Here is a 19,150-nt window from a genome sequence, read left to right on the forward strand (position 1 = left end):
AAATACTATTAACTTTAAATTGAAAAATTATTTAAAACTTAAAGCTAATTAGTAAGTTGACAAATAAATATTATATTTTTAAAATAAATTAAGTAAATTATGGTTGATTTTCAATTATTATTTTACCTTCTAATTTTATTAAAATCTTTACATTATCCTAGTCCTAACTAACCCTAACCCTAATTACTATTCAAGAATAAATTTGTAACTAAATCAGATTTTGAAAATTTGAATTTAAATTAATTATGATTTTTATAAATTTTTTATGATTTTCGGTATTTCATATATTTAAAATTTAAAAGTTTTAATAATTGAAAGCTAATAACAAATTTATATGATTTATTTTAAATATTACAATTTTAAATCTAATTTTATAAATAAAAGATTAAGTAGAATACTATTAACTTTAAAGTAAAAAAATATTTAAAATATAAAACTAATTAATAAGATGACAAATAAATATTATATTTTTAAAATAATTGAAGTAAATTATGATTGATTTTCAATTATTATATTACCTTCTAATTTTATTAAAATTTTTATACTATCCTAATCTGATCCTAACCGTAATCCTAATCCTAATTATTATTCAAGAATATTTTTATAACTAAATCATGTTTTGATCATTTGAATTTAAATTAATTAAGGTTTTTATATAATTTTATGATTTTGGATATTTCATATATTTAAAATTTAAAAATTTTAATAATTGAAAACTAATAAAAATTTTATATAATTTAATTTAAATATTAAAATTTTAAATTAGAGTACTTGATTAAAAATTAATTACCAAATTGATAATTAAATAATATTTTTAAAATATTTTTAAAGGATTAAATTAGATTTTAAATTAATACTCTGTATCTTAATTTGATTAAAATTATCAAATCCTAACTTTAAAATTCAAAACACACACTAATCCTCACAATTGTATCCGTCACTCATCCCTTTATCCCAGTTAGAAAGAAAGAAAGGAAGGAAGGAAGAAAAGAGAAAGAGAGGGAGCACGAAGAAGAAGACAGGAACGTGGTGACGCCGGCAAAGTTGGGTGTTGTCGTTGCCGTTGTCATTGTCAGAACCGAGAAGAAGAGTAAGAAGACGTTGAGAGAGAAGAACATCGTCGAGTCAAATGCGAGAGAGAGAGGAAGTTGTCACAATCCATGTTGCCGCTGGAGGGATCCTCGCATGTGCCGTCGTAAGTTAAAGAGGCTTCCAAATTTAAAAATATACAGAAAAATAAAACAATACAATCAAAATACATATCTTATATCAAGAAATTTAATTTATGTACCTGTAAGTTACATAAACATTAATATGAAAAAATAAAAAAGACTAAAAACTATTAAATTGTAGATAAGCTTCTTAATTTAATTTTCAAAAAAAAATTATAATTCATAAATAAAAAGTAAATCAAAGTTTCATATTCTATAAATTTATAATTATCATTCATAAATAAAAAGCAAATCAAAGTTTTATGTATATACAAGTTAATGCTAGTTGAGTACCTTTTAATTATGTTTGTAGTTAACTAGTTGATATAAAAAATTAATGGTGGGCTGTCAACCATTTTTTATAGAATATGTGTACTGATTTTAGTCTTAAAGTTGATTTGGCATTATTTATATTGTATTGTCTGAATGAGTACCTTTATAATTATGTGAGTAAAATAGTCTAATTTGTGGTATTTTTTTAGTTTATTTCTCATTGTCTTACTAAAATTTTACTATGCATGATGTTCAAAACTTTTTGATGATTTGGTCTTAAAACTTTTATTTAGATGTGTTGTTGATTGTGATCAATATCACCTTTTTTTTCTTTTATTGTCAATGAATTTTTTTATAGATACCTTTCTATTATTAATTAACTTGTTAATATAGTCTTTTCTAATGTTGATTGACTTGTTAAATATGTGTCACATATTCATTATTCAACTGTATTGTATCATCAAAAATAATTTTACTCTATTTTAACATGTTTATTTCTTTTGTTAGCAGAAAATTTTGATGTGAAAAAAATATTATTTTTCATAAAAATATGAGATAGAATAGGTTTCATATATACTTTAATTATCTAAATGTAATATTTTTACGTTTTTTGTACTTTTTTTAAGAGACTTTATCCGGTATTAGTATTACATGTAATGAATAAATTACGTCCTATTTTAAATTGTGTTGTTTGGACTAAAAATATATCTAGCTTATAATTTAAATTTTATGATTTAGATTTTTTGAATTTCTCTTTTTTAGACTTATTTTGTGATTATCATAATTTTGGGATGTGATTATACTTTTAAAAAAAGTAAATATCAGAAAACAGAGTAAGCTATTGTCAAAATAGGGTAATCATAGATAAGTTATGGTCACGGTTTTAAAATAGGGTGACCATAGATAAGGCTATTGTCACGGTTTTTCAAAAGAGTGACCATAGAATGAGTTATGATCATGGTTTAAAATAGGAGTGGTTATAGAGTAAACTATGGTCATAGTTTTAAATTAGGATGACCATAGATAAGCTACGGTCACGATTTTTTAAAAGGGTGACCATAGAGTGAGCTATGGTCACGATTTTAAAATAAGGTGACCATAGGTAAACTATGATCATGATAAAACTGTGATCATAAATCATCATATGGTCACAGCTTTATAAAAGGGTGACAATAGCCTAATCTATAATTACAGTTTTAAAATAGAATGACCATAAATAAGTTATTGTCACGCTAAAATCGTGACCATAGATTAGACTATAATTACGGTTTTTACACCTGATTATAAAATAACCTATGGTCACAGTAAAAAAAAACATAATTTAAAGTGTTAGAATTTAAGCACTGCAACCGTAACTATAAAAACTGTGATTATAGATAAAACAATTATAACTATAAATTTATGATCACGACAAAATAAGTCATAATAAAAAAATTGTGACTATAAATTAAAATTTGTTATCATAGACAATTATATATATGTGCGATTATAACTAACTAATTGTAATTATTTTCTTTCTATTTATCCAAGACAATATAAGCAAATTGAATTCTGGACACCTGATCATCATATTTAATTATAAACATCATATTATTTGAATAAATTAATAAATTTCTAGTAACTTAATTTGTTAAATAAAATCATTATTAAACAACTCAATATATTCAGTATTATTAAAATAATACTTCTGAAGAGATATAAAATATAAATTCCATAATAACCATGAAAGGAAAAAATATCATACAGTGTTAAAGGATTAATTTCCCCACATTGATGGAAAAAATTATCAATACTAGTTAATATGTTTAAAATAAAAACTACTTATGTTATTGTACGTTGTCTCTCATATCATGTTTATAAATAACTATATTCAATAATTTTATGAATAAAGTTCTGCATTCAAAAAAAATACTTAATTAAGTCTAACTAAATTATTATAATTATTTTTAAATCACGCACCCTTTTTTTCTTTTTTATTTCTTTTTTCTTTCTCTTTCTCTCTCATTTTTCTTCTTCTAAATTCTCGTACGCAAGTTCCTCCTCCTCCTCCTCCTCCTTCGATGTTGCGTCTTCTTCTTTTCTTTTTATTTTTTATCTTTCTCTTTTGTTATTGTCATCATTAGATCTCTTTCTCTCTCATTTTTCTTCTTCTAAATTCTCGTACGCAAATTTCTCCTCCTCCTCCTCCTCCTTCGATGTTGCGTCTTCTTCTTTTCTTTTTATTTTTTATCTTTCTCTTTCGTTATCGTCATCATTAATAAATCTAATATTTTGCTAACATCTTTATTGATTTTAATTTTCTCTGATACCATCGTTAAATAATTTTGGTTTATTTCTTAGTTTATTTCGGTTTATTTGTGTGTTAATTGAAGTACACTTGATGCGACTGATAAGTATTGACCAATTTTTTTATTCCCTAAGTAATTTCGGTTCATTTCTTAGTTTAATTGTGCTTCATTTGTATTCAGAAATGAATTCGATATGTTTTTGTTAATAATTAAGTCTTTTTGAATGTTTGTTTAAATCTGAACTAATTTCGGTACATTTGCATACTAATTGAGATTCACTTGATGCTGTTTATAAGTATTGACCAAATTTGTTAGCAAAGAAGAATGAAATTATTCATTATCACTTTATTCAATTGCATTAGATTTCACACCATTCCATTCAATTAGTTCAATTTTAAACAAATAGTCAAAAAGACTCAGTCATCAACAAAAACACATTGAATTCATTTTTGGATTCAAATAAACCTCAAATAAACTAAGAAATGAATCGAAATTACTTAAGGAATAAAAAACTTGGTCAATACTTAACATCAGCATCAAGTGAACCTCAATTAATTCCCAAATGAATCGAAATTAGTTCAGTTTTGAACAAGCAGTCAAAAAGACTCAATCATTAACAAAAATACATCCAAATTATTTTTGGATCAAAATGAACCTCAATTAAATTAAGAAATGAACCGAAATTACTTAAGGAAAAAAAATTTGGTCAATACTTATCAGCAGCATCAGGTGAACCTCAATTAACATACAAATGAACCGAAATTAGTTCAGTTTTGAACAAGCAGTCAAAAAGACTCAATTATCAACAAAAACACATACAATTTATTTGTGGATCCAAATGAACCTCAATTAAACTAAAAAATGAACCGAAATTACTTAAAGAATAAAAATTTTGGTCAATATTTATCAGAAGTATCAAATGAACTGCAATTAATTTATAAATAAACTAAAATTAGTTCAATTTTAAACAAACAGTCAAAAAGACTTAATTATTAACAAAAACACATTAAATTTATTTTTGGATCCAAATAAACTTTAATTAAAAGGAGAAAAAGAAAAAACGCAACAATAATAACAGCAATAAAATAACGATGATTAAAAGAAAATATGCAAAGAAAAAAACGAAAAAAAATGCGAAAAAAATACAAAGATAAATAAAAATATATTTATGATATTAAAGCGCGTATTTGTATGCGCTAATATAATAAAAGTGATTTTTATTGAGTTCCTATTAACTTAAATGTACTTGATTGTTAAAAAATTTTAAATGTATAGCTAGACTGTAATATATTTTTTCTTACCCCAATACCGTTATACAGGGCATACCATGCATTCATAGTGTTTTCAAGATTTTCCAAGTCGTCCCTTCGGAGACATCCGATAAAAAAGATTTTCCAAGTCAGGTAACTTTTCACTTCTTTAATCGTCAACCCATATTTAGTATTAGCTAACAACCAATTAGCTACTCAAATTTAACCGAAATAATAAACAACTCCTAAAACAACGCTTTTTTCCCCTAAGCGAGCAATGAATATAATCATTTTGGTGTGGTGGTTGAGCAAATAATATTAAAGAATAGGGTAAAATATACTATTTAATTTGTTTTTAAAAAATATTCATAATATTTACTTTTATTTCATTTTATTTTTAATATTTTTAATTTATTTAATTTTATTTTTAATATTTTTTATTTGTGTAATAAAAACTATCACTAAATATTTTTTATTTTGTCTCTAATATTTTAAATAAATTTAACGTCTAAAAATAATTTTGACATAAGTTAAAAATATTAAAAATAAAATTAAATATTAAAAACATTGTACTCAGGCACGGACCTAAGCTTCAGAATGGGGCACTTGCCCTAGTGTGTCATTTGATACTTTTAAACCAAATATATATATATATATATATATATATATATATATATATATATATATATATATGTTATATTTTAAATTTTAAATAACTTCATTACAAATAAATTAAATTTAATTATTAAAAGTTTAAATTTATTTTATTTTTTTTATGATTTTGACTATTAGTTAATCTAATTAAATTTAGTCTTCTTTTATTTTTAAATTTTAACCGTCACTTATTTATTCTCTTAAACCATTTTCTTAGTTTCATATTTTCAACCCTTTTTTTCTATTCCTTGTCTAATAGTCATCTTCTCTTCATCAAAAGGTAAATTTTAAATTCTCTATTTTGTTTTATATTGCTCTCTATGACTCTATGTATCTTTCAATTTCATTGTTTCTCTTTTTGATATTTTCAATTACAAATTTTAATTCAAACAATTATAGTTTAGGTATTAATATATTTTTTTATTCTCTTCATAAATTTATATATTTTATTTTATTCTCAATTTAGTGATCCTTATTATTTATTTGTTTATCTTTCGTTCTATTCTATTATATGTAATTATATTGCATATAAATTTTTAAAGTGAATTGATCAATTTACTAATTTAGAATATATATATTTTTTATTTTTAGAAATAGTAATGGAAAAATATTTTAAAAGAAAGCTACCACTAGAATCTGAAGTCACTCCATTAGTCTCTTCTAAAAAAAAGTTCTTAGAATTCAATATGAAAAGTCTGGTAACTGATCTTGGAGAACGACTCAAAATTTCAAATTATGATCCAAATGACAGAAAGAGATGCATTCAATCAAGTTGATAATGAAACAGTTATTCAACATTTTCAAAATATGAAAACAAAAAGAAAAGTACCTTTAAAATTTGAAGCGAAAAAAGTTAGCGGCTAATGTAATTTTTGATTTTTTTTATATTCAACTAATTAATATGCACTTTTATATTTTTAAATATAAGTTAATATATATTTTGATAGTAATGTGTATTATTTTTTCCTTTCAACATAAATTTTTTGAGTCTGTCACTGATTGTACTATATATAAAAAAAAATTTATTAATTAAATTCAACCAAAATATTTTAACATAATAAAAAAAACTAGCGTTATTCAAAATCATATTATAGAATCTAAGAGCCTTGGACAAACGTTGGCAGATTGCCATGAACAATGTCATAAAAGATATTTACAAAATCATGACAAGTCGAAAGAGTGCTATTTAAAATGTTATATCACTGACTAGAATTTAAGCTTAGAATTGAGTTTATAAATTAAATGAGTCAAATTTAAACTTAGATAAATTCAGCTTATTAGTTCGTGAACTGACTCGATTATATATGATATTAAAAATATAAATTAAATGCATATAGAATATGCATAATTATATATATATATATATAATTTTACATATATATTAATATTCTTAATTATTTAAAATTTTATAGTCATACTTTTTATATATAATTTTGATGTAAGATATAAATAAAAAGTTTATAATTGATAGATAAACAATATATAAAATTTATCTTTTTAATATATATATATATATATATATATATATATATATATATAAGTTATAATTTATTAATATAAAATTATAAATTATGTTCCTAATATTTGAGCCAACTCATAAACTTTTGTTGAGTTGAACTTAAGCTTATAAAATAGATTCAATTGTTAATAAATCGAGCCGTGAATCAAATTTCAGTTTCATAAGTAAAAATTAAATTTAGTCTAATTCGATTCGATTCGATTCACTTCCGGCCCTAATTATGTGCGACAAACGCATCATAAGTTGAATGTGTGCAAGAGCTTGTGTCATGCTTGCTGGGGTTAGTCCAGTACCGGTAATTATTGTGGTTTTTTGTTGCTTTTTTAGTTTAAATTATGAACCGAACTATGAGTTAATTATTTTTCGATCAATATAAATTAATTGTATTTAAAAAATTGTTTCCATATTTTTATATTTATCATCTCCGTGCCCACCTATAGTTAGGTTTGTTGCTGCAGATTATCACTATCTGATAGATAACTATTTTAAATTCTAAATTTTACTTTTTAAATATTAAATATTATATTTTATATTTTAAATTTTAAATTTTAATTATAAAATTTAAATTCTAAAAAAATTAAAATTAAAAATAAAAAATATTTTCATAATAAAAAATATTGCATAATATTAATTAAAAGTTAATCTTTTATTATTTTTATTTTTTAATCAATATTTGATGTCTGAATTTTCCCACTTCTTCATGAATATCCAAAAATCAATAGACTAACAAAAAATATATAAAGTATTGTATTCGATTCTTTTCTAAATGAATGGAATCTTCTTTTAATGATTAATTATTATTTAAGTGCCACATTTTTAATATTATTATAAACAATTATAATTAAAAATAAAATAACAAATTAATGGTCATCTTAACAAAAGTGACATTTGAATAACTAATTTTAAAATAGTAATATTTGGATAATAAATTTTAAAAAATATGGTACATTAACAAACAAATTTAATATTGTCTGAGAGAAATTTTAACAAATATTTCTTTTTTTAAGAAAATAAAAAAAATAATTATTATCCAATTTTGTTTCAATTTTATGAGTTTAAACAGTCACCGTTAATTTCGTTTAGGACCCCAAACACTTTTACCGTTGATTTTATACATAAAATGAACTTATAATATCAAAATACTGTTAGTCGAAAATAATTTATTTCAAAAGAAGTAGCATTTGAGAGTCAATAGGCGTGTGTTTTTTGAAGATAAGTCAATATCGAAGGAGAAGAGTCCTTTGGCAAAGAAAATCGAGCAAGAATTGCCAGCCAACAACCTGATCAACATGTTGAATCGAAGGTTTCAAGATTTGAGGGTTTTTTTTTAACGTTACCTCTGTCCAGCGAAAGAAACGGAAACGGTTACCTATGAATTAGTAAACGTGGGAGTTACACTTTAATCTGATTGGTCAATGATTTTTATAAATAGAAGAATGCTCGAAGGTACAAGGATTGGAACTTTGCTTCAGAAATTACTCACGCATGCTCACATCCCAGCAAATTTCTGAGTCTGCTTCAAGTCAATTTTCTGTAGGATTCTTTCCACTTATTTTTACTTTTCATTTACATTTTCTGCAAACTTTATTTTTCAAGCAAGTTAATTTTTCAAGCAACATTTAATATTCTTGTCGAATTTACACTTCAGCACTTTTATTTTTCCATTTCAAAAGTCCTTTGATCCAATCGAAAGTATTTTACTGCTTTATTTAAATTTAATACAAATCATTTCAAGTTCGGTTAATTTATTTTCAAAGTCTTTATTTACTGCTTTCAGAAAGTTTTTGTCCAATCGAAAGGTCTTTGGTGCACTTTGAAAAAACTGGTACTCACAAAGAGGAGTAGGTTTCGCTTTCAAACCATTAAATATCGAACAATTTTTCGATTTACTAAAAATTGACAAAACAAATTGGCACACCCAGTGGAACAGTTTTAAAATTAAGTGCGTCAAATGATTAGTCATAGTGTATGCGATTAAGAAGTGGAAGGATTGTACAAATGGCGGATGAAGTTTCGAATGCTAATGGTGGTTCATCCACAAATGATATTGCACCAGTAGGTGCCCAAACTTCAAACGTTACTTCATGTTCGGAAGGTGTGGTAGTAAGTGAAAGTGTGGTGGTTACCAGTGTACAGGCAGAAAATAGTGGGCGTAATACTCGCCCACGTGGTAATCCACTACCAACACAACCTTAAGTAACCGCTGGTTGGCCTCCTTATGGCCTTCTTCTAGGATATAAGCCACCAATAAGTGGCTTTGTGTAATACTCTATTGTACAGAGCTTTATGCTTAAGTCGTAAAATAAAGGTGATGTAGTATTACGACCTTTAATATATATATATATATATATATATATATATATATATATATATATATATATATATATATTTGAAAGAATATAATATACGAGGAGCCTTGAAGAATAGGTAAAACAAAATCGCAAAATTAAAGCGCATCGCTCAAGAATAAGGATAACTTAGGCACAAAGAAAACTAATGTACACTAACATATATATGTAAATAACAAGAGTAGAGAGTCAAGGTACAAAATATCAAGCTCCGAACTCAGCTTGCAAAGCTAAGTAAAACATATATATACATAAGGAGGGTTTTATACAGGAGCATATATCTAAACCAAATAAAATATAATATCTCCCAAAAGATCCACTTCACTGCAGAGAACTTCAGACACCTAGCGAGGGGCCCCTTGACCTGCATCTGAAAATCATAAATATATGTATGGAATGAGAACCTAGGGTTCTCAGTATGGTAAAGGTGTCGCATACATAAGATATAAGGTCCTAGGAAAGTCAGAGACAATCCTAGAATGCCGACACTCAAATTATAAATCTTAAAGAACTACAACAGAAAATCATAAAATCAGGGTGGTTCTCTAAGGTTCTTAAACTTAACCAAGTTCTAACTAAAACCCTTAACTATTCCCCCTTCCTCCACCATCTTCCAAAACACCCGTAGATCCACACAGGCAAACAAAGCAAACAAAGCAAACATAAGTAGAATACAGATACGGCAGGTAGCAAACAAAGCACACATATGCATATGATGTATGCTTATCCTATTGGCCGTTAGCTCATGTGTCGGTTATATCGCCAGAACCCAACACATCCGATAGCTAACCCGGATATCATCTCTCTGACATGCCTCCAAACTCTTGGGATATAGTGCCCGTCACACTCTCGGGATATAGTGCCCGTCACACTCATGGGATATAGTGCCAGTCGCATTTTCTGGGACAAAGTGTTCCCACGATCTTGGGATATAGTGCCTGCCACCCTCTCGGGATATAGTGTCCGTCACACTCATGGGATATAGTGTCTGACACACTTCCCAGGGTAAGATGCTCCCACACTCTTGGGATATAACACCCGCCACGCTCTCGGGATATAGTGCCCGTCACACTCATGGGATATAGTGCTCGACACACCTTACAACAAAGAGAACTCATACATTCTCATCATGAACAAAATCTCAATCATTATATTAACTCACAATCATTCGTATTTATTCACTCAATATCATTATGACCAAATATTCATCAATTGCACAACACTTTCACATTTCTCAACCATGATTCATCATATTTTCAAGTTTTCTTCTCTTTCAAGCTACCATCCCTTCCTAACTTCACCTCATCACTAAGCATACAACTAAGGTTTAGGGGCTAAAAGAGTAAAAATAGAGGTTTAAAGGTTTAAAATCATGTTTAAAACACTAAAATCTCCTTTTTGCTGAAAAATAGGGCCCCGCATATGCGGACCATATCACGCCTACGCGGGAAATCCATTTCCCTTTAGCTCGCGTATGCATCCCATATCCGCGTACGCGAGTACAGTAAATAGTGGCAAGCGTTCATGCACGCAGCCGTATCCCCGCATACGCGAGGGCCTTCTTGGGCCCATGATGTGTACCCGGAGCCTACCCGTGTACACATGTACTCCAAACAAAAACACACAGCCGCGTATATAGGGGTATGCGTGCGCGGATAATGTAGAAAACCCAAAAGCTGTTTAAGTGTCAGAATTTTCATTTTACACACTGAATTTTCGATGCACATAACTTCTTCGTTTCAAAACATTTTTCATCCGTTCTTCGAACGGTGTAAACTTCATGGATCCAATTTTCATATGAAACAAATTTGAAAGAGTTTAGGAGTTCAGAAGCCATGCTATGGCTCGCCAAAATTTGGCCAAAAATCAAATTTTTACAAAATCTTCCAAACCTCTATTTTCACAAAACATAACTCATTACTCACATCAATACAACTAAACCCTGCACCAAAACATACCAAGCATAGCCACCACAGCCCACATTCTACCACAACCAACCTCACCCCAATGTAAATTACTTCAATCCAAGATTCTCAATTATACTCATACCATTACCAATTATTCACGTCTCATATATCCTTAGTCATCATTACCATTTATCATCAACCAATAGATTATTCATCAATCATTTTTCATCAACAAAAACCACATTTGCATCATGAATCATTAATCCCGTCAAACATCATCAAATATCCACTTAATGTCCACTAAAATTACTAAACATGTTCCAAAGTCATTATTCAACTTATCCTAGGTCATCTAGCCTAGGTTTTCACAAGATATTATATTTTAAATACGAGAAACCAAAACCATACCTTGGCCGATTTTCTCGTATAACCCAAAGACACCACCAAAAGGCACAAAACTCATCCCCAAGGTTCAAATTTTCCAAAGCAATGACACCCAAAGCTCCACAAAGTCTCCAATATTCACAATCAAGCTCTAATTTACACATATGTATACTACCTAATCCACATTACCACATTCAAATATAACAACTTAATACCCAAACACAATAAATCAAGAATTCCACTAGGGTTCAATGATTCTCACGTTACCCAAGCACCAATGAAGCAAGGTTAAGCGTTTTCCTCAAACTAATTGGTTTTTATAACATCAAAGAACTCAAAATCTCAACACCAACAACATAAAATTTTGAATTGGGGAAGAGAGAGTTAGAGCTGGAAATGTGGCTTTCTTACCAAATTTCTTACCAGGCTTTGTAGAGCTCATCACTGCAGACGCGTGGTCGAAATCGGTGCGGTGATCAGAGCTTCGGATCAAAAGTTATCTTGGTTTGAAGATTAAACTAGGTTTTGAGAATCACTTTTCTCCTTCAAATGTGTTTCAGCATGTTTAATTGTGTGCATGGAGGAGAAGTGAGACGAAACTCATGTCTTAAGTATATTGGGCTGGACCTTGGGCCCAGTTCGCCCGGTTTGGCCAATCTTAGACCAAATTCTTTAAAATTAGCGTAAAAAATTTTTATTTTAATTAGTTGTATCTTATTAATCTATCAAATTCATATTTTTAATTTCTTTAAATAATAATTAATTTATGGATTAATTATCTACTAATTTTGCGAATTTTACACTTTGACCCTCTAGTTCGATTTGGAGGCGTGGGTGGAGTGAATAATGTTCAAATGCCACAATAATATCCCGAGTATTCTCGAGATCTCAATGTGGGTTCTACACCAAATACTTCTAATTCAGTAGTAGCATTTTGACAATATGTAGAAGAAAGTCATCATGATTTGGTCAATTTATTAACCTAACAGATGACCACAATCGTGAATCCCATAATGGCAGATCATGAAACAAAGTTTGATTGTCTTACAAGACAAGTAGAACGAATCGCTCAAATTGTCGATTATGATGAAGACGAAAGGAAAAATGAAGGAGGAAATTATGAGGGTTTTGAAAATTTATTTCAAAATGAAAATGATGCTCTTATGGGCAGGAAAAATCCTCAGTTAATTTCTCGTGGCCAAAATGCTGATGATGTATTGACTTGATTACGTGCTGATCAAGTCGGTGAACGTTATCAGGTCACAAGAATTGTGGAAGATGTCCTCAATAGGGTTGGATTCAATATAGAATTCATGAATTAACCCCATTTTGTATCAACCTTTCCTCATAATTAATGTTTAAATGGCTGAAGTGTCAAGAGAAGTAAAAAAATCCTAAGATAGTCACAAAGTTCGCTGGAGAAGTTGGAGAATCAACTATTGAACCGAGCTAAACTTCTTCTTCTTCATGCAAAAACTGGTTCGGCCAGAGAGAGAGGAGAGGAAACCGTATGTAAAACCCAACATGCAATTACCTCTGTGTCTTTCCTTGTCACCAATTTTCATCAATCTGGGCCTTCTATCTTGACTTTCACTCCAAGAATGATTCCTAGCCCTTGATGAGTTCTTGATGATGACAGCTCCATCTGCTCTAACTTCTGCCTCTTCCTCCACGTAGCTATAGTTGCTACCTCCTGTGGTGGTTGATCAAAAGTTGAGACGAGCCATCCCTCCAAGGATCTTCTTCCTCTGACTGAAATGGATTTCTACCATTTTCGGGTATGGAAGGCTTAAGATTACTTCACCACATCTTACCTTTTGTGGCAAAGATCTTAGCCACTCCATACTTCATATTTTCTTTTTCTTGATGCCATCAGCATAATGGCCTTTTTCTTGCTTGTAGCTCCACCACTACAGTACCTAAGATCTGATAACTTGCTTCTTCCATTTTTTCTGTGAAGTGACCGAAAGTTATGAGAGCAAGGAAAGAGAAGAGGGAGAAATTGAAACACTTTTAATGTAACTAGGAAGGATAATGAAATGAATTTAGTTTCCTTCTTCCCTTTTGCTTAGTAGCGTGTGTCATTAATGATAGCAATCAAATCAATTGCTATTTCTCTCTCATGTTTTTAATGTCTGCATTAACTCTACTTAACAAAAATTTGAATTTCACCAAATGAAGGAGGTGGTATCCGTGGAAGCATGCAAAGTTTTCTCTTTCTCATTTTTTCAATTTGGACCAAGCTTTGTTGGTCTTACTTCAAGGAAACAATTGGGCTGGCTTAAGGACTTTTAGGCCCAATAATGCATAACAATAATTCAGCCAATGTATTGAACACTTTTGCATGATGCTGAATTTTATCTTTTCATTGGGCTTGCTATTTTTCGGCCCGAAGCAAAATCTACAAGCAACAAAATTATTAATTAGCACGTATGAATTAAAATCAAATTAATAATTTTGCAGTTAGTTATATTAATAATTTTTGATCATCACTAATTTCATTTGGAGTTTTCCAAATTCATCAAGGTGCAACAGGTACTTCTCCTTATAAGTTGGTGTATGGTCATAATGGAGTTTTACCATTGGAAATTAATCTTAATACTTAAGAATAATGAGGCAAGATGACCTGCCAATCAAAGATTATTGGAATGCAATGTATGACAAGTTAAATGACTTGAATTTAGAACATATTCTAGCACTTGAGAATATGGTTCGGTAGAAAGATAACATTGCTCAAAATTATAATCGTTGAATAAATGATAAGTGTTTTAGTATGGGGGAGTTGGTGTCAAAAGTTATATTGCCAATTGAAAAGAAATCGAAGTTTCTTGGCAAATGGTCCCATAATTGGAAAGGACCTTTTCAAGTGATTGACTTGTATTCCGGGAATGCATATCGAATTAAGGATATCCATTCAGGAAAGGTGATTAAGTCAATAAATGAAAAATACTTGAAATAGTATCAATGCATGGAAGATCAATATTAGATATATAAAAAAATTACAAATATTTAGAGTTCTAAATTGATGGAAGGAAAGGTGCCAAAAGTCCTTGAAGTTCAGAATAAAGTTGAATCCTTTCACTATCCAAGGCAGATTATTCTTCGGCTAGTTCGTGTTCTTCATTCTGGACCTTGTCAAATTGCTAATTGATCTCCTCTTGTTTGGTTTATGCTATGCAAAGCTCTTTGAAAATTTCTTGTTTCTTCTATTGCACTGCAGCAAAGGGCTGGGCCAATTCGGCTCTTCTTTCTCGAATTCTAGCCAATTCTTTTCCAATTTGGGCTAGTTCTGTTTTGAGCTTCTCTTCTCGTTTGTCGAAATAGACTTGAGTGTTGGTGACTTAAGCAATTCTTAAATCATACTCTTTGCATGATTGCTTCATTGACTGAAGAGCAGTGCAATTTTCTTCTGATTTAATTCTAATTTTGGCTACTTTTTCTTTGGTCTCTTGCAATTTATCTTGAATGATGATGCAATTGTTTGATACCTTTGTAAACCTTTTTATTAAGGAAGAAAATTGAAGAGGGACATGACATTCGAGAGAAAACTCAATTTATCAGTCCATTTTTGTGGGAGTATGTGTCAGTAGCCTCAATACGGTGGTTAATTATTGGAGAGTGTGCTGGTTAAATTCTGTGGGAAGACTCGATGTGGATTGATTTTCAGTGGCTGGAGTCAAGATGGGAACCTCTTCCTCTTGAGTGATTTTTGTTAGAACAACCATTAGTTTAACCTTCTCAGCCTAGAATATAAAAACATGTTTATAGGATAAACATTTCAAGTTTATTCAAAGAAATTTGAAATTGATAAGAGTATATCTGAATGGATTTCTTTTGAACGAAATGAGGGAATGAAGCAGCTTCTGATGAATCTTCTGAATCTAACTCATTTGAGGAAGCAAAGATGTTTGTTTAGGATTTACTATCATCAGAGGAATTCTCACTTGATGATTAAATCTGACAAAGATCGGAAGAATAAGAACAAGGTATGTTTGAATAAACATGGCAAAAGAAATTCAGAAAAGATTCGATTAAAGGTTTACCTTCTTAGAGGCTTTGTTAGAAACTTTTTTTATTTTCTTTTTTTAGTTGCCTTTGTTGTGCTACGGCTTTGATTTTCCTTTTCGAGGTCCTCTTCGGTGAGCCTTCAACAACCAGGATAACATTTATTGATGAATCTTTTATTTGGTCGAAGGTGCGACTATATTGAGAGTAATACTTGGTCCACCATTCGACAAAGGATTTAGTAATGTATAAACTACACTCATGAAGAAGATGAGTATAGTTGTCCCAATGTCGTTGATTGGTTGTAAGGCAATAATCAATGTTTCTCTTTGAGGTAAATTCGATATGATAGAGGGCATTGTCGTTTCGAGAAATGGATATAGGAATAGCTTGAGAGAAACCTAGTTGCCTAATAACATAATGAGGGGCATAAAGAGTTTTCTTGAATTGCTCTTTTTTATATTGAGGTAATTCGATTGGAATTACCTGAACAGCAAGAAAATTTGCCTATGATTTGTTGGCTATTTCATTCTCTTCGTCATCAGAAGGGAAGAGAAGGCATTTGAGCCATTGGGGGGCACAATTTCGATGCAAGAAAGGAGTAAAGTTCAAGTCATTATTGTTGAAGCTTTTGCAGGAATAGGAGAGGGAGAAGACAGTCCAGAATAAGTCTTCAGTCGAGTTGGCATTTTCAAAGTTTGGTTGAAAGGGGCCAATCGAAATCCCTTAATATGTTGTTTTTCTAGAGCGCTATCCCCATCCTGCTACATGTACTTTTCGAACACAGCATTTAACCAAAGTTAAAGGAGCCAAATGGGGCCTCTCACATTGATCAACGAGTTGGCTCGAAGACAATCAACTAGATGTCCAAGTTCATCAAATAGATGCCCCAAAATCAACTTGGCCAAATTGAATTTGTGGCCTTCATGCAGAAGAGCAGCCAAAGAAAGAAACAACTTTTGCATATGGACACTTCTCGAACAGAAAATGACGGCATTCAACCAGTAGTACAAGAATGCCACGCTTTCTTCGTCAGTCATGAGATCGTTTTCATTTCCCATATGATGACTGATAAATTCACTGTAGGAGTTTCTTTGAGCTATCTTATAGGTCTGATTTGGTTTCATATCATAAGTCAGGGAATTTGTTGGGAGGCTAGTGATAGTAGTCACATCAAGTAATGAGGGTCCTATCATCCCACAAAGGAGGTGGAAGTTGTTTGTTGTTTTGTTTCAAAAGCACACAACCGCACCAATCATCCAATGGTGAGTGATAAAAGAGAAGTGAAAAATTCAAAAGAGGTCACGAATACCAAGAGCCTTCTAAGCGTCACCCTTTACCAATTCGAGACGTCTATGCCAAACTCGAAAGTCAACTCCTCGAGGGGTAACTTTAGGGTTATTCCCGAAGATTTTCTTATGGTTGATAAAAGGAGTAACAAGAAGGTCTCATTTGATGAGCAAGTCTTCCCCGTTACCGTTGGGGAAGAAATCAAGGCGTTTGCTGGTGCACTCTAGGGTTTGAACGGGGCCAATAAAACAGCATGTTTCGTCATCAATGGTGAAAGGAATGAGAATTCTCTTATCACCAGGTTGAAATTGAGGATCTTCAATAATCTCATCATTGATTTAGTTTAGTACTTGTAAGGTCAGTGGTTCTTATGCCTGAGCTGCAGGACCTTTGCCCTTATCTTGGATAGTGGGAGTGTTGTGAATCGAAGAGGAAGCCATTGGTGTGTAAATGTGAGAAATTGAGGATGTTGAAGTTAATTGCAGAAGGCAGAATTGCACAGAGTATTCAGAGAACATGAGAAGACGAAGATCGAGAATAGAAGGTTAAATGTGAGTGATGGTAAAAATTCAATTCAATAAATAAAAAGGCGTTCTGCCGTTTCGTCTGAGGAAGTTCAAAATTTGAAATTGGGTAACTTCCCAAAGAAGGCAAAGTGGTGGAAAGAGAAATCAAGAATAATGAAAAATGTGTCGGACAGGCACGAGTAAATGAAGAGAAGTGAATTTTATTTATGATTAATTAATGCCTTATGATGATATAATAAGAGCATGTTAGTATTAAGTGTTATTATTCTAAGATAATATCGAAAATAACACATTAATCATAGGAGGCAATTTGTCGGTCGAAAATAATTTATTTCGAAAGAAGTAGCATTCGAGAGTCAATAGGCGTGTGTTTTTCGAAGAGAAGTGAATATCGGAAGAGAGTCTTTTGGCAAGAAAAATCGAGCAAGAGTCGGTCATGACCAGTCAACAAGCTGATCAACATGTTAAACCGAATGTTTCAAGATTTGAGGGTTGTTTTTTAATGTTACCTCTATCCAGCGAAAAAATCGGGAACGGTTACCTATAGATTAGCAAACGTGGGAGTTACACTTTTAATCTGATTGGTCAAGGATTTTTATAAATAGGAGAATTCTCGAAGGTGCAAGGGTTGGAACATTGCTTCAGAAATTACTCACGCACACTCACATACCAGCGAACTTTTGAGTATGCTTCGAGTCAATTTTTTGTAGGGTTCCTTCTATTTGTTTTTACTTTTTATTTACATTTTCTGCAAATTTTACTTTTTAAGTAAGTTTATTTTTCAAGCAACATTTAATATTCTTGTCCAATTTACACTTCAGCACTTTTATTTTTTCATTTCAAATATGATCTAATCGAATGCATTTTACTGCTTTATTTAAATTTGATACAAATCATTTCAAGTTTGTTTAATTTATTTTTAAAGTCTTTATTTACTGTTTTCTGATTTTCTTAAATTTTTGTCCGATCAAAAATTTTTTTATGATTTTAAAAAAATTGGTACTCGCAAAAAAAAGTAGATTTCGTTTCAAAACCATTAAATATTAAACTATTTTTTGATTTACTAAAAATCGACAAAATAAATATATATTTTGATTTACTAAAAATCGACAAAATAAATATATATTAGGATTAATAGATCTTTTTCCCAAAATCTCATATACATTTACATGTTTTCTAACCCTAAACCTTTTTTGAGAAACTTTTCTTAATTTTTGCCTCTCTAGAGTTTAGACTCTTCTTAAGTCGGCAGGCAAGCGATCATCCTAAACCCTTGAATTTGGTCAACGATTTGATAGAAATATTTTAATACTACTGTTTCCATTGTTCCATGTAAAATTCGATTAGAAAACTAACTTGCTAAGGCATCGACCGACCTGTAAATTAAAGTAGGAATTAAGGAACCTTTTTTGGTGTCGAAAAGTATTAAATTTATTATGAGTATTAAAAAAAAAAACCCAATTCAGTCCATATTTATTTTTACGAAAAATAACA

Source organism: Arachis hypogaea, chromosome 3 (genome assembly GCF_003086295.3).
Source record: "Arachis hypogaea cultivar Tifrunner chromosome 3, arahy.Tifrunner.gnm2.J5K5, whole genome shotgun sequence".
Classification (NCBI taxonomy): domain Eukaryota; kingdom Viridiplantae; phylum Streptophyta; class Magnoliopsida; order Fabales; family Fabaceae; genus Arachis; species Arachis hypogaea.